The sequence below is a fragment of the Peromyscus maniculatus genome, chromosome 5 (genome assembly GCF_049852395.1).
Source record: "Peromyscus maniculatus bairdii isolate BWxNUB_F1_BW_parent chromosome 5, HU_Pman_BW_mat_3.1, whole genome shotgun sequence".
NCBI lineage: Eukaryota > Metazoa > Chordata > Mammalia > Rodentia > Cricetidae > Peromyscus > Peromyscus maniculatus.
The window spans coordinates 136,949,129-136,971,054 of NC_134856.1; the positions used below are offsets into that span (position 1 = coordinate 136,949,129).

At 46.4% G+C, this 21,926-nt stretch overlaps 1 long non-coding RNA gene across 3 annotated transcripts in view; it reads left to right on the forward strand.

Moving 5' to 3' along the window:
- The first annotated feature begins 2,068 nt into the window (after window positions 1-2,068).
- Window positions 2,069-21,926, forward strand: part of LOC121829636 (uncharacterized) — a 94,749-nt gene continuing 74,891 nt past the window's right edge. For 2 of the 3 annotated variants that reach the window (XR_006072682.2, XR_006072683.2), the window contains exons 1-3: window positions 2,069-2,167; window positions 4,668-4,770; window positions 11,743-11,899. This is a non-coding gene — a long non-coding RNA (uncharacterized LOC121829636). Of the gene's footprint in view, window positions 2,168-2,286; window positions 2,419-4,667; window positions 4,771-11,742; window positions 11,900-21,926 lie in introns of those variants that run through there. The other variant, XR_013051672.1, reaches the window with a different exon arrangement.

The window sequence follows — 21,926 nt, forward strand, 5'->3', positions numbered from 1 at the left end:
TGCTCATCTTCAGTGGAACCTAGGGCCAGGGATGGGCAAGATGCTGAACACATCTGTGTGGGGAGAGGAAACTCATTCAGTCCTCCTTTACCATTAACATCTTATAGGGGGTTCCTAGGATTTGCCACAAGGACAACAAAGATTTCTTCTTCCCTTGTCTGGGAGCCAGAAGTCAAAATTGAGGTGTTGGCAGGGTAAGGTTCATGGAGGCTCCAGGCAAGCATCCGCCCCAGGCTCACTGTGGCTCCTGGCCATCCTTGGCTCCTAGCTACAGGGCTCCAGCTCTGCTTCCATGTTGTAGCATCCTGTGCTATGCCTTTCCCTCTTATGAAGACACTTGTCGTTGGACCTAAGGGCACCTGTGTACAATAAATAGCATGGTCTAACTCTCAAGACCTGGGACAACTGTATAGATCAGCATGGTCTGGATCTCAAGACCTGGGACAACTGTATACATCAGCATGGTCTAACTCTCAAGACCTGGGACAACTGTATAGATCAGCATGGTCTGGATCTCAAGACCTGGGACAACTGTATACATCAGCATGGTCTGGATCTCAAGACCTGGGACAACTGTATACATCAGCATGGTCTGGATCTCAAGACCTGGGACAACTGTATACATCAGCATGGTCTGGATCTCATGAGCTTTCACTGAACTACTTCTGTAAAGAATTGTTTCTAAATAAGTTCACATTCACAAGCCCTGGGTAAGTATACCTTTTGTTGGAGGAGATGGGGCAGTCCATTCGCTATGCCCCAAAGCAGCATGGGGTATGTTTTCTTCAGGGAGATGGGTCATAATGTTCCTTCTCACTTCAGAGTGAGGAAACTAATACTGGGACAAGTCCAGCTTGTGCCTTGGCAATACAGTTATTCTCAGACTGGCGACTTGGCCAGGTTAGAATGATGGTTGGGGACACATAGGCAGCAGCAGGGCCTGCCACTAGACTTTATCATCTGGGAGCAGAACACTGTGACCCCAGCCCATTCATGGAATGTTCCAGCATTGTATTGTCCAGCCAGCAGAAACTTTTAAGTGTCTGGCATGATAACCACTAGCCACATCCGTCGCTTCAGTTTTTGAAATAGTCACTATGTAGCTGGTGAACTACAGGGCCTAATTTTAAAATTCCACTTAAGTTTAATTAAATTTTAATGTAATCAGACCTAAGTGACTAGTGGCAGCTCTGTTGGACAGCAAAGCTCCAGAGTTTGATTTGACCTTTTCTCCTGGTCTGTTCTTCATTTAATTATTGAAAATAGATTTCGTCATAAAGAGCTAAAATGACTCTCGCTTTCTATGTATGTGATGTTTAGAGTCTGAACTTTTGGCTTGGAGACAGCGGCCAGATGGCGTTGGCTAGCTTTTAGGCTCAGCACAAGAAAGAACGTCCTGCTTTCCAGGTGACAGGAGGAGGGACAATTTCCTTTTGATGCCTCTGAGGATGTCTACGTTGAGCTGGAGAGCACCCGATGGGGCAGGGTGAATCTGGGGTCCTGGCAGCAAGGTGGTAGCCTGGCAAAGTTCTTATACCAGAAGAAAGGAGCAGGAGTTTGTCTACCCCTGGGGCTGCTCTATGTGATTGGGGTTCCCTCACCCAGCCCCCCTCCACCCCCAGCCCCTCTCCCCCTCTGCCCCCAGGCCCCCTCCACTTCCGACCCTACCCCTAACCCCCCTCCACCCCCAGCCCCGCTCCCCTCAGCCCTCCCCACCCCTCCATCCTTCTAGCGCTTCCTGAAGTTCAGATGAAATCTGCGTTATGACAAAGCTGTCCTCGCTCCCACAGCATCTAGTCTCTTTGCTTCCATGGAGAGGCTAACACTGTCTTGTTTTAGAGCACCATGTTTATTTTCCCTACTGTTTAGACACCATCTTAAGTACAACTTCGTTTATTTATCTGCTGGCATGTTTTTGACCCGTCTGGATGAAACATCACCTGACAAGAGCTAAAGTCTCTAAGGAAGCATGTGCTGGAATGGCTGTTTGGGTTTAAGCTTCAGCTACCCTCGCTTCCTTTTCTCCCTTTTCTTCTCCGCCGTCTCCCCCGGCACATATCGAGCAGCTCTGGAAACTTTCTGCTCGCCTGTCTCTGCGCATGCTCAACAGCCTGTACTCTCGGTCAGGAGAAAAGCAAGGTCCGGGCCCCTGCCTCCACCTGCCCAGGTGGGAAGCTCAGCCCTGTTCTCAGGAGAGTGTGGGAGGGCAGACTGCTGACCAGGGTCAGGGAACAGTGCGCTGCTTGCATGTCAGACATAAATGAGGGATTTAGAGGCATGGAGCCGGTAGGTGTTGCTAGGCAACCTCTCCATGGGGCCTGAGGTAGCACAATCTGGGGAGCAGCCTGGTAGCAAGGCCTCCTAAGGACAAACCTGAACTTCACCAGCGTCTTCCTGGAGGTGGATGGGGCAGGAAAGGTCAGCAGAGCGGTTCTGCTTCTGAAGCGTGGGAATGCCGCTCCCGTGGCTCCTTCTTCAGTGGTGCCCTCTTTCTCTTTAAATTTCTGCCCCATTTTGCACAAAAGAGGATCAGAAGTGCTTTTAGAACTGTGCACACTGGAGTAGGACCGACATTAAATAAGAGAACACCGGGGCAAGGGAAAAGTCAAGGGCTGCCTGTCAGGGGAGTAGTCCACACGTGTCCGTTGGTAGGTCTGTGGGCACAGTGGGGAATGACAGTGTCAGGCAGCCATGCTTCTGCCTTGCTGTGCAATGAGGGCTGTGAGTCCAGGCACCTGGCAGAGTACGGCTGTAGTCAGACTCTGAGCCTCCTAGCAGCCAGCAAGAGGAAGTGCAATTGCGAGCGGCTAGGTGTGTCGACGACGACGCTGTATTAGTAACATAGTGACAGTGGCCTTGTCCTGCTGTTCCAGTGGACAGACCCTGCACAGGCTTCCCCAGTCCTCCCCAGCCTCATTTCCAGGACTAGTCTCTTGGCTGAGGACATGGTGCTGACCCAGAGATCCAGGCTGGCTGCCTTATTGGGAGAGCTTCAGCCCCTTTGGTCTAGCCAGCTCCTCAGGCCCACACACCTTGTGGGTTAGCCTAGGGTGTTCCCAGCACCTAGAATGCAGTTTCTTTCCATTGCTGTTTGCCCCTCCACCTCCCTGTCAGAGCCCTGGGCCTACGTAATGAGCTCTTCACAACGGCATCTCATTTGACGTTTCCAGCCACACTGTGACTTGTCACAGCTTAGCCAATGTCCCAGTTAGTGTTAACCGTCCACGTCGCAGGCTGGAGTCACCTTAGAAGGGAGTCCTAATGGGAAGGCTGCTTAACCTAGACCTGTGGGCGTGTCTGTGGGGACTGTCTTGATGGATAGTTGGCATAGGATGGCTCAGCCCACTGCTGGCAGCACCATTCCCTGGCAGGTGGTCCTGGGAAGCATATAAAAGCTCTCCAAGGATAAGCCTGTGAGAAGTCAGACCTAACCAGCCAGCACTGTTCCTCCATGGTTTCTACTTTGCTCCTGCTTGAGTTTCCACCCTGACTCCCCTCAGTGACAAACTGTGGCTTGAAATGAGCCAAATAAATCCTTTCCTCCTCCACCAGTTGCTTTTTGACAGAGTGCTTTACCACAGTAAAAGACAGGAAGCAAGAACAGGCATGTGGCAGGCAAAGGAAGCAGAGGTAGAGGCCGCTGAGCGGTTCATCCACACCCCTCAGGGTCACAGCCCACTGTTTCTGCCTTGTTATTACGACTTCTGCTTGTGAACCTGCCTTGCTAGCAGGCCCATAAAGTGGTTGATCCCCCAGCCCCGGCAGCCCACTGGGAGTTGAAATTTCATTGCTTACATCAGTGAAGGGGTGGGATGGTCCCTTCACCCTGTGGAGACAGGGTGGGCGGACACTGGCATCTGGGGTCCCCTCCCCCTCCCAGGGTTGCCCTTTTGATTGTCTACTTATTTATTGATTCATTCAACAAATGTTTCCTGGGCATGTTGGGTGCCATATGGTAACCTCTAGTCTGACCTCAGGAGACTACTAGTGTAGCTGAGATATCAACATGTGACATGAGAATTCCGTGAGGGAAGCATGAGGGTAGAAGTGCCTGTTAGCAGCAGCAAAGATAAGGACACGAGCGGTACGCACACATGGCCCTGTGCCATGTCAAGTGTCCCGGACCCCGCCCCTTCATCTTCAGCACTCAACAACGGCCTTTCTCTAAATGTTACAAGCCCACCTTAACCGTAAGAGCCCAGAACACACTGTTCCTTTGCAGGTTACCCAAATGGAAGCAAGAAAAGCCTCGGTTTTTTTTGTTGTTGTTGTTCCTAGAGGTGAACTTCTATTCATGTGACCTAAATTTGTAATCCTGGAAGGGCTAGCCTATGGCACAAGCCATCCTGTAAAAGGAGTGCTTGCCTCCAAGAGGCCCACTTCTCCCTGAGGAATGTTGAGGGAACCCTAAGAACATAAGGGAAGAGCCTTGTGCCTTTCCTATTAATGAACATCATCTGCTCTCGGGTTACACAGCAGAGCTCTTGGATGCGTTTCAATGTTTGATCCCTCTTTAAAGAAAGCAACCGCAGCCATCCCAGGGATGAATTCTGAAATAGCCTGTGGCAGCCATCGGAGCAGGAGCTGATTGGACTGCTGGTTATCATCCCATACATCTGCCCGAGATAGAGACGTGTGTAAGTAAGAACACATTTCTTCTCTTCCAGGATCCCAGGTACACGGGGAAGGGATGGCCAGGCCTACCAGGAAGCAGCACCAGGCGCATTCCCAGACTCAGGAAGAAGCTGCCCACTGATAGCCGAGGTTTAGGTGCGTTTGATCTCTGGTCCCCGACCAGCAATGTTTGTCTTTTTACAAATGATTGAGGAGAATCTTGCTTTGAACGATTAGGGTTGTTTTAAGAAGGCCAAGCTCCATTTGAGGCCACGCATCTGGGAAGAACTGCCGCTGAATTCCAAGTGGAGCAGGGTGACGTTCCTCTCAAGACCACAGGCTTGTTCTTCAGATCTGTTAGCTGATGAGCCATAGTGTATAGCAGCTCTCCTGCAGACAGGGCACGTGTGGGGCTTCTCTGGAAAGTCAGCCTTCTTCTTGCCTTCATCCTGGCCCTGCTTACAGACACATCATGGCTTCCCACTGTGTACCCTTATCCAGCCTTGGTCCTGAGTCTGGTGGATACCCTGGGGAGAGGCTTCTTCTTAAGTACAAAATAATGTCAGGACACCTGGGGACACAAAATATGGGAGGTGACATTCCTCACGAAGGAAGCATGTGGGGGTGGGAATGGGGTGTGTGGGGATGGGGGTGCATGCATTACTCAGGCCTTGAGTACATGGAGAGACACATAAGCCAGTCCAAATTTGGATGCCTGATCATCACTGGAAGACAACTCACATTAAGGAAATTGAAATGCCCACCCACCTCCCTCCAGTTTCAAGACTGCTTGGGGTCAAGTTTTCCATTCCCCAGGTGGTAGCCCTGTGGCTTAGGCAATCATTTCACCTCTCCAAGCACGGATTTCCTCACCTCATAGCCAGCATGTGGTTCGCTGAGTGTGGGAAAATCACACACGTATAAACCACCACTTTCTCTGTCTGCCATGTGTCCAGCCCGCAGTGGCTTCTGCTTCGGAGTCATGTTCTGAGCTTACTCCTTTGTTGCTAGTGCACGGACTCCTTCCGTCCTGTGAACAGCTCCCTGTGCCAACCGCTGTGAGTCTCTCAGGGAAGGGAAAGAGTTCATTAGTAAAGAAAGAACGTGTGAAAGACAAACATTAACAATCCTGTGACTACAAACGGAAAGACAAATTATTACTTATTGATATCCATACTTAGTGAGGAACTCCAAGAATGTGAAATCTGTAAGATAATGATGCTCCTACCCTAATAACTAAAAATTAAAGAAGTCAGACAGTTTACAAAATCATGTACAGTCTCTCACAGAGCAGCCTTGAAGATACCAGGCAACTTAGTTAAAACTGAACAGTTGGCTCTCCCAAGAACCACGGTTGTTTCATCTTGGGTAGAGCAGCCGGAGGAGGAAAGAGGAGGAAGGGTAGAGGAGGAGGAGAGAGGAGGAAGGGTAGAGGAGGAAGAGGGAGGGGGAGGAGTTGAAGAGCAAGCAGCTGCAGATGCAATGGATGAAGGAGAGCCAAGGAAGCAAGGTTAGACTGTGAAATCTCAAAGCCCACCGCCTGGTGACACACTTCCGCCAACAAGGCTCCACCTCCCAGAGGTTTCCTAACGGTCCCCAATAGTGCTATCAACTGGGGACCAAATGTTGAAACATAAAAGCCTGTGGGGCCATTTCTCATTCAAGCTACACAGTGGTTAGGAAAATGGAGGGAAACTGTCATACTTGGCTTAACAGTGAATGTGGGGTTGTGATCACCACTGAGTGTAGCTAAAACAAAAAAGTCCAAATCCCGATCAATAGAAACCAGACAGTAATTTATCTTCATGCATGAGCAGGCTGATAGAGCTCTCCATTTTAGTATGCATTTTGCTTCCTCTCTACTATGTTTTATAAAGTAATATGTGACATTCAGTATAAACTTACTAAGCACATGCATCTCAAACAAAGAATGATATGATTGTTAAGATGTAAAATAATCACATGAAAATTGGTCTAAATACTGGAATTGTCAGACATTATGAGACCATACACAGTCCCTGTCCATTAGGTCTTTTGGCATTTATCTAAACCTAATGAAAAGACAGGTAACAAATATGAACAGCAGAGTTGTGAGAACTAGACGAAATGCTAAGTAGGAACACTGGGACTACAAGACAGAATAACAAACATGAAAATTTTGTTGGTGGACTTGGGAGACTGGGACTTGATGGTTGAAAGTATTGGTGGAAATGATTCAAGCCAAAACAAAAAGTAAAACCAAACTTTAATGGCAAGTATTGGTTGTCCATCTGACACTTGTGGGAAGAGGGAACCTCACCTGAGGAATTGGATTCATCAGATTGGCCTTTGGACATATCTGTAGGGTATTTTCTTAATTGCTAATTGATACGTAAGGTCCAACCTACTATGGGTGGTAACATTCTCTAGGTGTGTGGGTCTGGGCTGTATGAAAAAGTTATCTGAGCAAGCCAATGAACAATATTCCTCCACGGTCTCTATTTCAGTCCTTGCCACCAGGTTCCTGCCTGGAGGTCTTGTCTTGAACTCCTCCAATGATGGATTATGACCAGGGAGTTGTAAAATAAACTAAATCTTTTGCTTTGGATCATGGTGTTTATCATAGCAGTAGGAAGCAAAATAGGACACAAGCAAGAAAGGTAATAGCAATTGGCCTAACAAACATGTATTCAGAGTTCTAGAAGAAGGTGAGAGAAAAAGGCAGAAGAAATAAGTGATAAGGAAAAAAATGTAAAACTAAGGAAAAAAAACAAAAACTCAGCTCAAGGAGCATAGAGAATCCCTAACAGGATCATGACCAAATAGATGAAAACAAAAACCGAGGAGAGAAAGTCCTTATTTTTTTTTAAATTAAAAAAAAAATCTTTAAATTAGCCAGAAAGGGCAGAAAAATCAGAGGTGAACAATTATAAGAATAAAAGTAACTTCTCATCAGATACAGCAGAAGTTAGCAGACAATGACACACCACCTTTAGCATGGTAAGAAAGACAAACAGATGGACAACCCTGGCAAGCTGATACTTGGTATCCACTGAAGATACTAAGAAATGAAAATAGAATACATTTTAAGAAGACAAAGTTACAGAAATGTCTCTAATGATCATGATCAGGACATGATATGAGGACTTCTAGGAGCAGGCCAGAAGTGATTTCAGAGGGAGACTTGGTTGGCTAGGAAGTAGTTCCAGGAATGAGGACCATCAATGTCACGTTTGGATATAAAGTATCCCACACAGGCACATGTGTTTGAGCACTTGGTCCCCAGCAGGTGGCGCTGTTTGTGAGCACTGGAGTCTTTGGTGCTGTCTAGCTGGAGGAAGCGGATCAGTGGGATGGGCCTTATGGCTTATACCCTGGTGCCAATTTCTGTCATCTCTCTCTTTCTGGAATGCTGAGCTGTGAGCAAGCAGCTGACATGGAGCTGCCTCCACCACGCCTTTCCAGCCATGATGGGCTGCATCTTTTCAAACTAAGAGCTAGCCTTCCTTAAGTTGCTTCTTGTCAGGAGTTTGGCGACAGAGGTGAGAAAAGTGATTAGGTGATATAAATAGATATGACAACATTTACTTTCATAAAGTTTCTGAATGGCTAGTGTTGAAATAGAATACTTTTGATTTTGATATATATTTCTATATAAGTTGTGATGAATTAAAGATAAAGAATATAGTCTCGAGAAATTTCTAGAAATATACTTCAGAGAGGTAGAAGTAAAATGTTAATAGAGGCAATGAAACAAAATTCTTCTCCAAGATACCAGATGTATGGAACAAGAAATCAAAGAGCATGAAGAACAGGGGAGGAGGAGGGGAGGGAATTCATCAGTTGCATACATGGAATTCTTAAACAGTAAAAAAAAAAAAAGGAACATAAAAAGATAGATCTCAAATTTGGTATATATAAAATAAAATATACAAGTAAATTTATCAATAGTAAATAGATTAACCATCCCAATTAAAAGCAGAGACTAAAGATGCAAGACCCAACTATATATGCTTTATAAGAAATAATACTTCAAACATAAAGATACAGAGTAGAAAGTAGAAGATTTAAAAAATACATAGCAAATACTGTGCACAAGGAAATGGATAGAGCTATAGTGCAAACTCTAAAGTGTAGACTTCAAGATGATAAAAAGGGAGCATTTTATGATTATATTTAAGGTTTAATCAATCAAAAAATCTATACCTAAGAACCAAAATAAAGCAAAAATGTGCAGAACTGAAGGGACTGTGTGTCAACCTGATTGGATTGAGAGCCACCCATGGGGTTAGTAAGGAAACTTCCGGGTACATCTGAGGGCATCTCCAGAGACTGTAGCTCACAAGGGCTCTCACTTAATCATGGTTTAATCCACAGTGGATTCAATCTTTGAATGGCTTGGGAGGTGGTGGAAGTAGGGTAGTTGGGACCTAGTTGTAGGAAGTAGGTCATGGGCATGTGCCTTTGAAGGGTTTCCTAGTCCCTTGCCCCTCCCTCTCTCCTCTCCCTCTCTCCTCTCCCTCTCTCCCCTCCTTCTCTCCTCTCCCTCTCTCCCCTCCCTCTCTCCCCTCCCTTCTCCCTCTCCTGTGGCCACCATACTGTGATGTCCATGACATTCTTCCTGGCTTTAGACCTGAAACAGTGGATCCCAGTCAGCCTCAGATTGAGGTCTCTGAGACCACGAGCCGAAATACATTGTTCTTATTTTAAACTGTTTCTCTCAGGTGTTTGTTGTGGCACTAAAAACTGATGCTGACTTGGTAATGTTTAAACAACACTGCCAATAACTTGAGCTATTTGACCGTTAGAAGCCACACCACTCAATAAAGAGCACACGTTTTTCCAGCGTTACTGAAGACAAAACATGGAGTAACCCATAAATAAATCTCAGCATTTTTAAAGACTGAATGCATAAATATATTTTTCTGAACACAATGGAATTAAGGTAGAAACGAGTGGTGATGAAATGCCTAGGAAATTATTCTAATGTTTGGAAATTTAATAACACACACCAAAGGTAACATCATGGGTCAAAGAAGAAGTCACAGAAGAAATTAGAAAATGCTTTAAATTCAATGATATTAAAAGATGACATATCAGCTATAATTCAGTATATTAGCAATGAACATTAAATGTGAGCTTTAAAATAACATTTATTAAAAGATAAAATTTAAGCCGGGCGGTGGTGGCGCACGCCTTTAGTCCCAGCACTCGGGAGGCAGAGGCAGGCGGATCTCTGTGAGTTCGAGGCCAGCCTGGGCTACCAAGTGAGTTCCAGGAAAGGCGCAAAGCTACACAGAGAAACCCTGTCTCGAAAAACCAAAAAAAAAAAAAAAAAAAAAAAAAAAAAGATAAAATTTAAAGTGCTTAGGGATCAAATATAGTAAAAGATGTGTGACTGTAACTATAAATTATTTCTGAGAGAAAACCAGACAAATAAAAGAGCCGCACAGTGTTCTTGAATTGGAAGGCGCAACTTAATTACACTGTTGGATTTTGTCTCCTTGATGTAAACCTAGGCACATCCAGGAGGGGGAGGGGATCCCAGTTGAAGAGTTGTCTCCATCAGACTGTCCTGTGAGCAAGTCTCCGGATTGTTTTCTTGATTGATGATTGGTATGGGAGGGCCCAGCCCTCTAGACAAGGAGCTGTCCCTGGGCAGCAGGTCCTGAGTGGTTTAAGAAAGCAGGCTGGGCAACCGTGGGGAGCAAGCCGGTGAGCAGTGTTGCTCCGTGGTTTCTGCTTCAGCTCCTACCATGCTTAGTTCTGCCTTGGCTTCCCTCAGTGATGGACCTGTGACTTGAACTTGAAAGTGTAAACCCTTTCCTCCCCATGTTGTGTTTTGGTCACTTTTTTTGTCTTTGTTTGTTTGTTTGTTTGTTTCGAGACAGGGTTTCTCTGTGTAGTTTTGGTGCCTGTCCTGGGCCTCGCTCTGTAGAGCAGGCTGGCCTGGAACTCACAGAGATCCGCCTGGCTCTGCCTCCCGAGTGCTGGGATTAAAGGCGTGCGCCACTGCCACCTGGCTTGGTCAGTGTTTTATCATAGCAACAGAAAGCCAACTAGGTCAGATGTCAGTTCTTGCAAACTGATCAATCTTAAATGATACTCCAAGGTATTTTCTTTGACAATGATTTTAAATATTGTTCTCTTAAGGCAAAGAAACTGGAGTAGTTAAAGCGGTATTGAAAGCAGTAGGACAAACACAGAAGACCTGTCCAGAAGGACTGTACTGCTGCAGCCGTCAAGATAGTGTGGTGCTGGTGACAGGGCACATAAATAGATAAAGGAATAAAACACTTTACACATACACTCACAAATATACGGTCATGTGACTTTGACAAGGGTACCTAGTGAACTCAATAGTGAAAGAATAACTTTAATAAATGGTATAAATACAGCTGAATCTCTATTAAACAATTGAGTATTAATTAATATATGTTCCCACTTCTGACCATATATAAAGTCAGTTTAGTGTGAGTCATTGCACTGACCTAAGATAATAAAATTATTAGGGAAGACAGGATAATTTTGACCTTGGAATGGAGAAGACTTCCTGGAGAGGTTACGGGAAGTTCTAGCCAGCTGAAACAGCTGGATAAACGGTCACAATTAGACATCCCTGCTCGTGGGACTCTGTTAAGAACGTTCATAGCTAAGTCACAAACTTACCAACAGGTATGTCTGACAAAAGACTCCCTTTAGAATATAGGACGGATTTTAAAAGTTAAACAAATGACAAACATCCCATTAAAAGTGAGTGAAATGACTCGAATAAAAACTCCGTCAAAGAAGATGTACAAATGGCTGGTCAGCGTGCTTCTGAAGCCAGGTCCTTCTGAGGAAGGGAGACCTTGGCAGCTCACAGTCTGGGAGGCTGGAAGACGCAATGGGAAGTCCCACTGATGCAGTGTCTGGTGAGGGCCCCTGAGGTGATGTCAGATAACGAGAGAGAATCATCACGGCAGGAACGTATGCAGGGGAGAGTGCATATGATAAGACAGGAAGTCGGAGAGGAGGTCAGACTTGGTCCTTTACAAAAATTCACTCCCAGAGCACAGCCCACTCACTCAGTGAGGCCAGTATGGAACCCATCTGAGGACAAGGCTCCGGGGGATTTAACTATATCCCACTTGGATCTACTTCTTATAGGTTCTACCATCTGAAGACCAGGCTTCCGACACAGGGACCCTTCAGAACAAGCATAAACACAGCAGCACATGAAAAGGCGTTTGACATCGTTAGAGCAGGAAACAGGAAGCCCAATTACAGTGAGTCACCACTGGACACTGGCATGACCTTGGCTGAGGTGAGGAGATGATGCTGGAGGCGGGGCAGGGTTTGGAAGAACTGAATGCCAGTGCATTACTGGTTGGAGTGTAAAGTGGTATGACAACCCAGGGAAACTGGCATTTTCTTAAAAGTTAAAAATATACATCTCCTGTGACCCAGAAATTCTAATCCTGGATATTAACATCGGAGAAATAAAAGTCAGTTTCCATAAAAATCCTTGAATAAAAATATTCACAACATTCTGAAAGTGGGTCAAGCATGGTGCTACGTGCTTATCATCCAGCACTTGGAAGGCAGAAAGAAGAGGAATTGAGAGTTTAAGGCCAACCTGGGGCTGCACAGTAACTTCTAGGCTAGCCTGGGCTACACAACACAACATAACAAAACAAAAACCCCTTACCTTCAAAGCTCATGGGGCTGGGGTTGTAATTCAGCAATAGAGCAGTTGCCTAGTGTAGCCAAGGCTTTGGGTTTGATCTCCAGCACAAGTAAAACCCCTCCCAAATCAACAATAGAACAAAAAAGCAAAAGTCGGGTGTCCATCAGTGAAGACTGCATAAACTTGCTAAGGCACAATCGGGGAGCAGTGTGCCAACAAATATGGCAGAATATGTGAGATATGCAATGCCATGGATGCATGCCAAGCATGTGAGTAAACGAAGCTGAATTTCAAAGAGTGCATTGTTAGGTTACCTAAGAAAGGCTAAAACAGGGAAATGTGTGGTGGCAGAAATCAAATCAAGACTGATTCTTAGGGAGATTGGGAAGCCGGTGTGGGATGTTGTCTTGTGTTTTCATGTGTTCATTAAAACTGAGCAGAGGACCAGAGACACAGGCCAGTGACAGAGCCCTTGCCTAGCATATACAAGGCCATGTGCCCTGTCCCCAACACCGCAAAAGCAAGCACACAGTCAAAACCAGTGCATTCATCTTATGTAAATTCTCATAATAAAAAATTGTGGTGTAAAGGTCATTTTCTTTCACTGACCTTCAAATCACAGGTAACAAATGTGATAGTATATTATTTCAGACTACTCAATGATGGAATATTAGCTTTTAAAAAATGACTGAAGTTTATTTTGCGTGTACGAGTGTTTGCCTACATCTATGTACATGTGTGCATCTGGTGTGCATGGTGCCTGTGGAGGCCAGAAAGGGCATCCAATCCCCTGGAACTGGAGTTAAAGGTGGTTGTGAATCGCCATGTGGGAGCTGGGAACTGAACCCCAGATTTCTGCAAGAACAAGTACTCTTAACTGAGGAGCCATCTCTCCCTCCCCCAAATTATCTTACAGTGGGGGAAATGCCATGAAAAATCTATTGGAAGAAAACCAAACTGAAAACATTCAGTGGGGGCTTCATGCTGCAGCAGCACCTGTTCACAAGCAGACACCAGCTCCTTAGGATAAGCCTTCAGGGAAGTCACTGGGCGAGAGAGACGTGGGCCACCCCTGTCCTGGGCTTGGCGGCAGTTGTCATAGTGATGTCCACAAACATAAGCACCGCTGTTGACTATCAACTGTCTCTTCTGAAGCTGGAGTCCCTGAGATGATCATCACCAGACTTCAAAAGCTGGGAGTTGTCTTGGTTATCTCTCGAAGAAACCCAGCTTAGCCTTCTCTGTGACATCAAAGTCGCTTGCATTGCACAATCATCTGCCATGATGGTGTCCAGCAGGCTCCCTTTGGAAGGTTTGCAAGGAATCAGAACCAATGATGAGTCAGACTTACTCGGGACCCTCTTGCCCACCCTCTCTCCTCCTCCCCCAGGCTCAGCTCAAGAGTCCCTGGATATAGTGGCAAGAGGTCTCTGGCTTGCCTGGCTGTGGGCCTGGCTTGGCTCTGCTGTGCTGAGACTCGGGGCTAAGCTCCCAGCCTGCCGGTGGGAGCAGCTCCATTAGGCTCGGCCTGGGAGAGCAGGGCTTACCCATGTGTTTATATTTATTTGGGTCACTGGTGGGAATTTTCATTGACTGGGGAGTGAGTCTGCACTCCTTTCTTGAACTGCCAGAGCATTACCAGCAACAGTCAGCTTTGATGCTGGTCTTCCATGTCCCCGTCCATTTTCCGGTATGCCCTCCTTGTCACTCTTGGGTTTTAGATGAAAACCCACTGTTTGTTCTGCTTTCCTGTGTCCCCTGGAAAGCATTACATTCTAAAACAGTGTGAATAGTGACGTGTACACACTTTAAAAAAAAACTGAGCGCAGTAGATGAATTAATGGTAGACAGAACGGAATGAAATGCCGCTCCCTGATGCCATGGCTCCGTCCTGGTGTGCATGTGGTTGCTTCTCACTGCCATGACTCACTACTCATGCGCAGATGCGAAACTTCAGTCTGATTTGGACCCTGGAGTTGGGCTTACAGATGGAATTGAAGACCCTAGCTTTTGTAAAGCTGTTTTGGTTTTCACTTTTATTTTTAAATGTAGTGAGGTCCAAAGCTTATGTCCATTTAGCTGACCTCTGCAACAGTAAGAGCTATTTTATAAGGCAGCTGAAGCAGTGAAAGTTACCAGCAGAGCCGGGTAATGTAAAGTATTTATGAATGGATGTGCAAAACCCAACCCGGGGGTGTAAAACGTGGGGCTGCGCTCAGGCAGAGCTGCTGATGACTCAAGCCTTCTTTGCAGTAAAGCATAATTCATGCTGCTGTTAGCCCTTAAAACAGGAAATAATATACCCATTTAACTTAATCACAATTTATATTACATGTGCATATTTCTAAACAAATGATGTAGATGGAGAGTTTGGTAGCAATAATATTTATGAATTACACTTTTAGTTAGCAAAGGAAATGTGTGACCTCTTACATTTGCTTTGACATTTGAATTTGGTGTTCAGTGTATTTGACAGGCATGATGGATTCTCATTAGCTCCGTGTATAAACAGGAAATGCTTCCTCGGTGAACGGTTATTAATGCAGGGCACCCCTGAATCTGAACGCTTGGTTGCTTATTCTGGTCCAGACTGTGACATTTAATTTCTCTCTTTAAAAAAAAAATAGTCAAAGCAAGGCTTTAATTTTGTAGATAGAAAACCTGAGCAACGTGAAGGCCGTGCTCAGAATCCAGGAAATGGCAGATGAGCAGTAGCAGGCGAGGCGGCGGCTGGAGGCGCAGGGGAAGGCAGTGGTCTTGGTTGCAGACACAGCCCCACATGGACCTGCAATTGCCTGCCTTTGTTTCCAAGTCAGATAACCTATAGGAATTAGAACATGACGTGGGGCAGATTGGAGTAAGCTCACACTTAACCTTGACCCACAGAGGGGATTAAAGCAGTTCTTGCAAAATGGGAGTCGTCAGCACAGATTTTTGTACAGTGGAAGGCGGTTGTTGGATTTTGTGTTTTCAGCTGAAACCTGGCCCTAAGCAGCAGTATCACACAGCAGAAGCTAGGCTGCGAGGACCAAAGTGTGTGATTTCTCTCCAGAATGAGAAGGGCCCTGGGCTAGCTGCCCACCACAGGCCCAACCTGTCCCCAGATAGGTCTGAGCGATGTTTAGAATCACGTTAGAAGTCAGAAACCCAGAAAGTGAAGCTAGCAGGCCCTTCATCTGCCTTTTGGGTCTTCAGAGAGGGGAAAGTAGCAATTTTATTGTTGGAGGTCAAAGTTTAAATTTAGTTTATATCGGATTACCCAAATACGCTTTTGTTGAAGTTAGAGTCTCATGTGCAGAGAGAATGGAACTGTAATAAAAGCGAACAGGGTGAGAAATAACACCATTACAGATTAACCCTTTACTCTAGTCCCCAACATTTAAGAGCCATAACCATCCCACAGGAAGGAACCTCACAGAACACCCTGACAACCCCACAGCTACCCATCCTGGCCCACCACAGCCTTGCTAGGTCTTACAGCACTTAAACTAGATATTTATGAATGAACTTGATTTTGTCTGTTATGCTAAAAATTGAATCCCACCAGGGCCGGGCTATGTCTGTTTCCCTCGCTGCTGCACCCCAACCCTGGCTTATAAAGGGGTGTTCACTGAAGGTCTGTGGGACAAATAAAGGGGGGGGTCTTGTGAGCAGAAAGCAAAGATTTCATAAAACTAAGGATGTTAATGCTAAGGAAGAAAGCTAGGCCCTTTGGGCTTTGTTCTAGAAGAAGCTGTGGTTATTTGTGGGTTCTTTGGGAGAAGGAAGGTTGGGAGGCAGCTGTGAGGCCATGAAAGAGGTCACACCTGCTTTAAGGGCTGAGGGCTGAGTCAGGTGTGCAGCTAGATTGAGGGTTGGATTGTAAGGGCCCTGTTATGTCTGCGAGGTCTGCCTTTACACATCCTTATAGGACGGTCTGTAAGCTGAGCAGAACAAAGTGAATCCTTGTAGGTATGGACTGAAAGTGGGCAGGAGCAGGGACATGAGTCTCCTGGGAGTTCTTGTGAGCCGACACCGAGCAGGCCTGTCCACTTTCTCAACAAGAATGAACATTCTGAGGGCTGGGAGAGGGGACTTGAAGGCAAGGGTGTGTCTCTTTTCAGAGCTGGCTCTACTGTGCCCATGTGTCTAGAATGTGAGCCTTATCAAGACTTGTCTGAGCTGTAGACATCCAGTCACCCTTGACTAAGGGAGGCTCTGTGGGAAACCCACAGTCCTCAGTCCCGCAGACACCACAGGTGATACAGATGGCTTTCTGTGCCTCTGATGACAGAAATGTGCAAGTCAGTTGCTTTCTTCCCCGTGGAAATGGACATGTTCACTGCCCTCTTGGTCCAAATGCTGCCTGGGAAGGATTGTACGGGTGCTGTATTCTCCTGGACTCTCAAGGCAAACCATTGTTATCAGTCTGGTAATGCCCATATCCCAAGCTTTGCCTCTCAAGATCTGGCAGTGAGCTCTGCCTGCTGCTCAGCCCCAGGGTCAAAGTAGAGAGCAAGAGACGAGCTAACTCCCCTTTCGCCTCCCACCCTCGGAAGACCAGAAGCTTCCGCAGGCTGAAGCGTTGCTGTGAACTGCTGCCAACGCCTCCTTTCTCGGTCTTCCTCGCTCCTTCCAGGTGTCTTCACATCGAGCACCCTGTTCATGCTGCGGTCTCCCCTGGCACTGCCCTAGTCCTCCTGGGAGGTCTCATGAGGAAGTCCCCCGAATGTTCAGATCTTATCTGCCTGACACCTGTGCGGATTTCCTCTCTGGTCTCTAAGGATGTTGGGTATTTTGTTTCACCCCCACTCAACTGTAAGCTCCTGGGAAAAGGGCTGTGCTATTCCTGAACCACATCACAGTGGTCATTGATTAGTCTGTTTAGTGGTTAAGCATGTCCTGAGTGTCTATAACCACTTTCCCTCTTCCAATAAACTTTATATTTTGGGGTAATTAAAGATTTTTCTGCTTATAAAATGTTATAAAATAATGTTTTATATTTTAAGAAGCAAGCAGCATAGAAATCTATAAAGAAAAGGTCACTAGCATGGTGGCACATGCTTTTAATCCCGGTGCTTTGGAGGCAGAGGCAGGAGGCCAGGCTGGTCTACACAAAGAGTTCTAGGCCAGCCAAGGCTACATAGTTGAGACCCTGCCTTAAGAAAGAAAACAGGAAGGAAAGAAGGAAAGAAGGAAGGAATAGTTTGTAAGTGAATCCCTCCATCCACTTCTCTTCCCACCCCCAAGACTGCCAGAATCAGTCAACATAAAGTTATTTCACCTGTAGCTTTCTTCAGGAAGTCATGAACAAACTTAAAAATGTATATGTGGGGGGTGGGGCAGGTGTTTGCCCATGTGTTCCCCTCCCCCTCCCCTCCCCTCCCCTCCCTCCCCCTCCCCTTGCCTCTGCCTACCCCTCTCCTCCCTTCCCTTCCTCCCCCTCCCCTTCTCTATGCCTACCCCTCTCCTCCCTCCCCTCCCCCTCCCCTCTCCTTCCCCTCCCCTCCCTCCCCCTCCCCCCTCTTTTTGTGATGCTGCTCTCAGGCACATCCTTCTGGTCTTGACACTTCTCTTTAACACTGTCATAGGATGAAATGAGGAAGAGTTTCTAAAGAAAACCTCCATTGGGGCTGTGGGTGAATTCCAACCTCAGGACCATAGCAATGCTGCTCTGGTATATAATAATGATATAATAATGTCTAACAGGACATGTTCAAGAAGAATGCACTCTAATATAGGGTGATCTCAAGGGGGAAAGTCCACCATGGCGTTTTATATTAGCCAGTATAAACTGCCATTCATTCCTCCTTCCTGACTGCTTCCTAATGTATATCCAGTGGCACAAGAACAATGCCGTTTACACATCAATTGATGGATCTGATTTGATTTTAGTGTTTTCCTCTTCTCCTGTGTATGGAACATATGACTAAATGGGACACTGCATGGATTTTATCTTTTTTTTTCATTGTCATAATGAAAATTTTATTAGATTGAGTTTTACTTGGCTATATTTAAATATAAATAAAAGCCTGCAGGGAAAAGTTAACATTAGAAACTGCTCTGCAGTGAAATCCAGGGTTAGATTTGCTTTCTTACCTAGGCTTCTCTGTAAGTTTGGGGTTTCCAAAGAAATAACTAACTTAGAGTGAGGAAAGTAGAAATACAAACGAAGATGTCGTCCTGGCTGGGCACACTGTCCGTTAGGAGTTGGGGACATTTTCAATGAAAGGCTTTTTTTTCCCCTGTAAACTTCAATATATGCGGGCCAAACCGGGCCGGCCCTGAGGCGGCCTCTGACTCTGGCTTCGGATTTCCTCTTTCCACTTCACCTTGGCTGTAGTGTTGATGCTGATAAGCAAACTTCTTCTTCAAGACCTCTGCTCCAAGGGCAGCAGGGTCGGTAATATCCACATCCTCCTCTGACCTGTGGACTGACCGTAGCTTCACACCATTCATGGCATGTCAGCGTCTTTGGGTGGCTCTTGGTCAAAGTCTTTCCAGCATTGAGTTTTTGCTCTCTTTGTTCTTTAATCAGATCGAGAACAGACAGACATACTTCAGTGGAGCATCAATGGGGGTGGCGGGCGGGAACAGACATACTTCAGTAGAGGGTTAATGGGGTGGCAGGCAGGGGCAGGTGGAGGAGGTGGTGGTGCTGATATGGAAAAACCTAAGTGGCCTGCACTGGGGCTCTGTAGGGCAGCAAGCTCATTCTTCTGAAAGGCCTCCTCACTGGCCAGGGTTGTCTTGAGACAAGTTTGGAAAGGAAATGAGTCTGCTTGGGGCTTCTCAAAGCAAGGAAGGCCATCCTTGAGCAGTGGGGGGCTTAGACCTGACTTCTGCCCTGAGTCAATTGAGCACTCTCCTTCTATGGCTACCCATTCAACATCAGCAAAAGATGCCACCACATCCTCTGCCGGGTGGGTGGATGGGGCTCCATTCTGTTGCCTGGCTGGTAAGCTGAAATTGAACTCTTGAACACTAAGTCAGAGATAAATTGATACCAATTTTCCTTATGATACTTTGAGATGAGCTATGTAGTTTTCCAGACCAAGGTACCAACTGCATGCTGACTCCAACTGAACCACCATCCTCATGAGGCACTTAATCCAGCCCAGCATTTCCTGTCTTCCCAACCTGCAGTTCAAGTACTTCAGGCCTCCATGGCGGCACATGGTCCACGGAGCATACTCTGCCTCACAGCAGCCTGCACCTCCCCAGCCACTCCAGGATTTGATCTTTTAACAGATGCCATTAGCTATATTCTTATCACTCCTTAGCAACCAATGAGAGCTCTTTCGCCCACATCCTCAATGGAGCTGGGGACTCATCTGTTTTAACACTGTTAGTCTGCTGGTTCAATTTTGTTGTTCTGCTTCCTCTTCCCCTGGATACTGGTAGTGTTCTGTATATTTTCATTCTTGTCAATGTCCATTTCCTCATCTTTAAACTGCCCTCAATGCCCTTGTCTATTTCTTCCATTTTTTCTTGGTGATTTGGGGAGGGGGATGGAGCAAATCCTTTATCACAGCAGAATGCAAAACCTCTGGCATGTGTATGTATGACATATACTTTCTCCCATATATTGTTTGACTTTGAGCGTGACAAATACAGCTTCTTAAAAACTTAGGACCAATTAAATTTTAAAATATTCAAGCCCCTTTCTTTTGAGGACTTCTAGTTTTTATGATTCAGAAAGCCTCTCTCCATGCTTATATACACATTCTCTTAATTTTCTCCTAATGTTTTGTATGAATGTAAAATGGTTATATTTGTATATTATCAGTAAATACATTTATATTATATAGAGAGTATAATTGTCATATAATTATTTTATGCAGTGTGCAGAAGGACCTGGTTTTATCTACTCGATGGTGTCCTTTCTGCCCTGTCTGCCGGTGTTACACATGACTAGGTTCCTGGCCCTGGCTCTTACAATGTTACCTGTGAGATAGGCAGAGCTACTGTCCCAACAGGTGCCAGGCATCAGCGGCATGAGCCCTGGTCCCTGCCCAGCTCAGCATTTCTTCTCTTGCCATTCACCAGGGAAGGGGAAAGGCTTTGGATCCCAGCTCAGACCTTTTCCACATTCTCAAAGCAGCAAATATCTTCTAGCTTAAAACAACAACAACAACTGAAGAACCAAATTTGTATTATGACACCTACAGACAATGTCCTAAATCACATAAATGACTTCTGCCAAGGACTGCGGAGCCCTCCTTAAGAGACCCCGGTGACAGGCACCCTTGTCCTGGGAGGCTTGGGAGCTGTGGCACCTGGCTTGCTTTTCATATCTATTCCTGGGCTGAGATTTCCCTTAGGCCAAGCTTTAGCCTACAGCAGAATTTTTTATGGCTGTGAGCTAATCCCCTAGCAAACCCTGGTTTATTTAGAAATGCTGACACAGCACTAGCTCCGGTGAGTCAGCTGGGACCACTGGGTTATTTATGACTCCCTGATGCCAATAGGGGATAATTCTCGGTTAGTGTATTCGGTTTCTGTTGGGACAGGGGTCCCACTTTTTCCCCCAGGGTGACTGTGGAACCTCTTGCCCAAAACTTGAGCAGGTTGTGGGGTTGTGGGGAGGAGAGCCTGCCTCAGAACAGCTCGAATCACAGTAAGTTACAACCAAGGTGGGCTTTTCATCTGGGATTGCAAGAGCCTTAGAAACAAATAAATATTTTCATCCCCTATTTTATCTCTGGGCAGTGAGCCCAAAAGGCATCTTAATTCTGCTCTGTGAAACTCAGGAGAAAAGCTAAGGATGACCTAATGTCCCCTTCCTTGTCCACCTTTCTGCACTTACTGTTTTGTCCAGGGCTACCAGAGACAGAGGGAGTGGGGCCTGAGGAGCTGCTCCTGGTAGTCAGGAGTCAGGCACTACTTGACTCCAGGGTGTCCGTGGGACAGGACAGTGAGTGTGACAGATGCCCGTACCCAGTGTAGTCAGTGTCTAGACAGTGGGCTGTTGGGTCCCAGGACTGGATTGGGCTGGTGGCAGGAGGTGACCAGCTCTTGGTTTGCTTGGCATTTCAGCCAGAGCCTGGGAAGGGCCCGAGTGCCTTGTTTCCTTACCCTTGACATTCTGTTCTGGGTGGAAGTGGAATCTGACTTCAGAAGAACACGGAGATAAATTATTCCTAATGTAAACTTACCATTTTCAACGTTTTAAATATATAAAGCACATTTGTGTGAAAATATGCATGGCTCTGCAGCCAGGATCTCCAACTCCAGACCCCTCTCATCTGCCCAACACAAACCCATGCCTGCTGAATAGTAGAAGCCCACTCCCCTGGGGCAGACTCCTGCCACTGTAGAAGAGGGGTTTGGAGGCTGAACCCCGATGGCCTCTGGATGGCCAGAGGTTAGCAGCTGTGATCAAGTGGCAGACTAGGACATGAGCAGGGGGGTGGGGGGGGTGGTAATGGGGGTGGTGTGCGTGCTTGGCTCCAGGGCCCATGCTCATAACCATTTCTGTGTATTTATTGATAAGCTCGGGGGCTCCTGCACTGATCCCCAGGCCAAGGGGGTCGTTCCAGGAGCACCAAACATTGCTCTGAACTCGGCCACAGCAGCCAGACCGGCCCCACCTAATTTGAGGCCTTTGAAGTCAGTGATGTCAAAGCTAGGCAGCTGTGTCTTTTACCAGCTTTTATGAGGCCTATCAGGATGATGGAGGCAC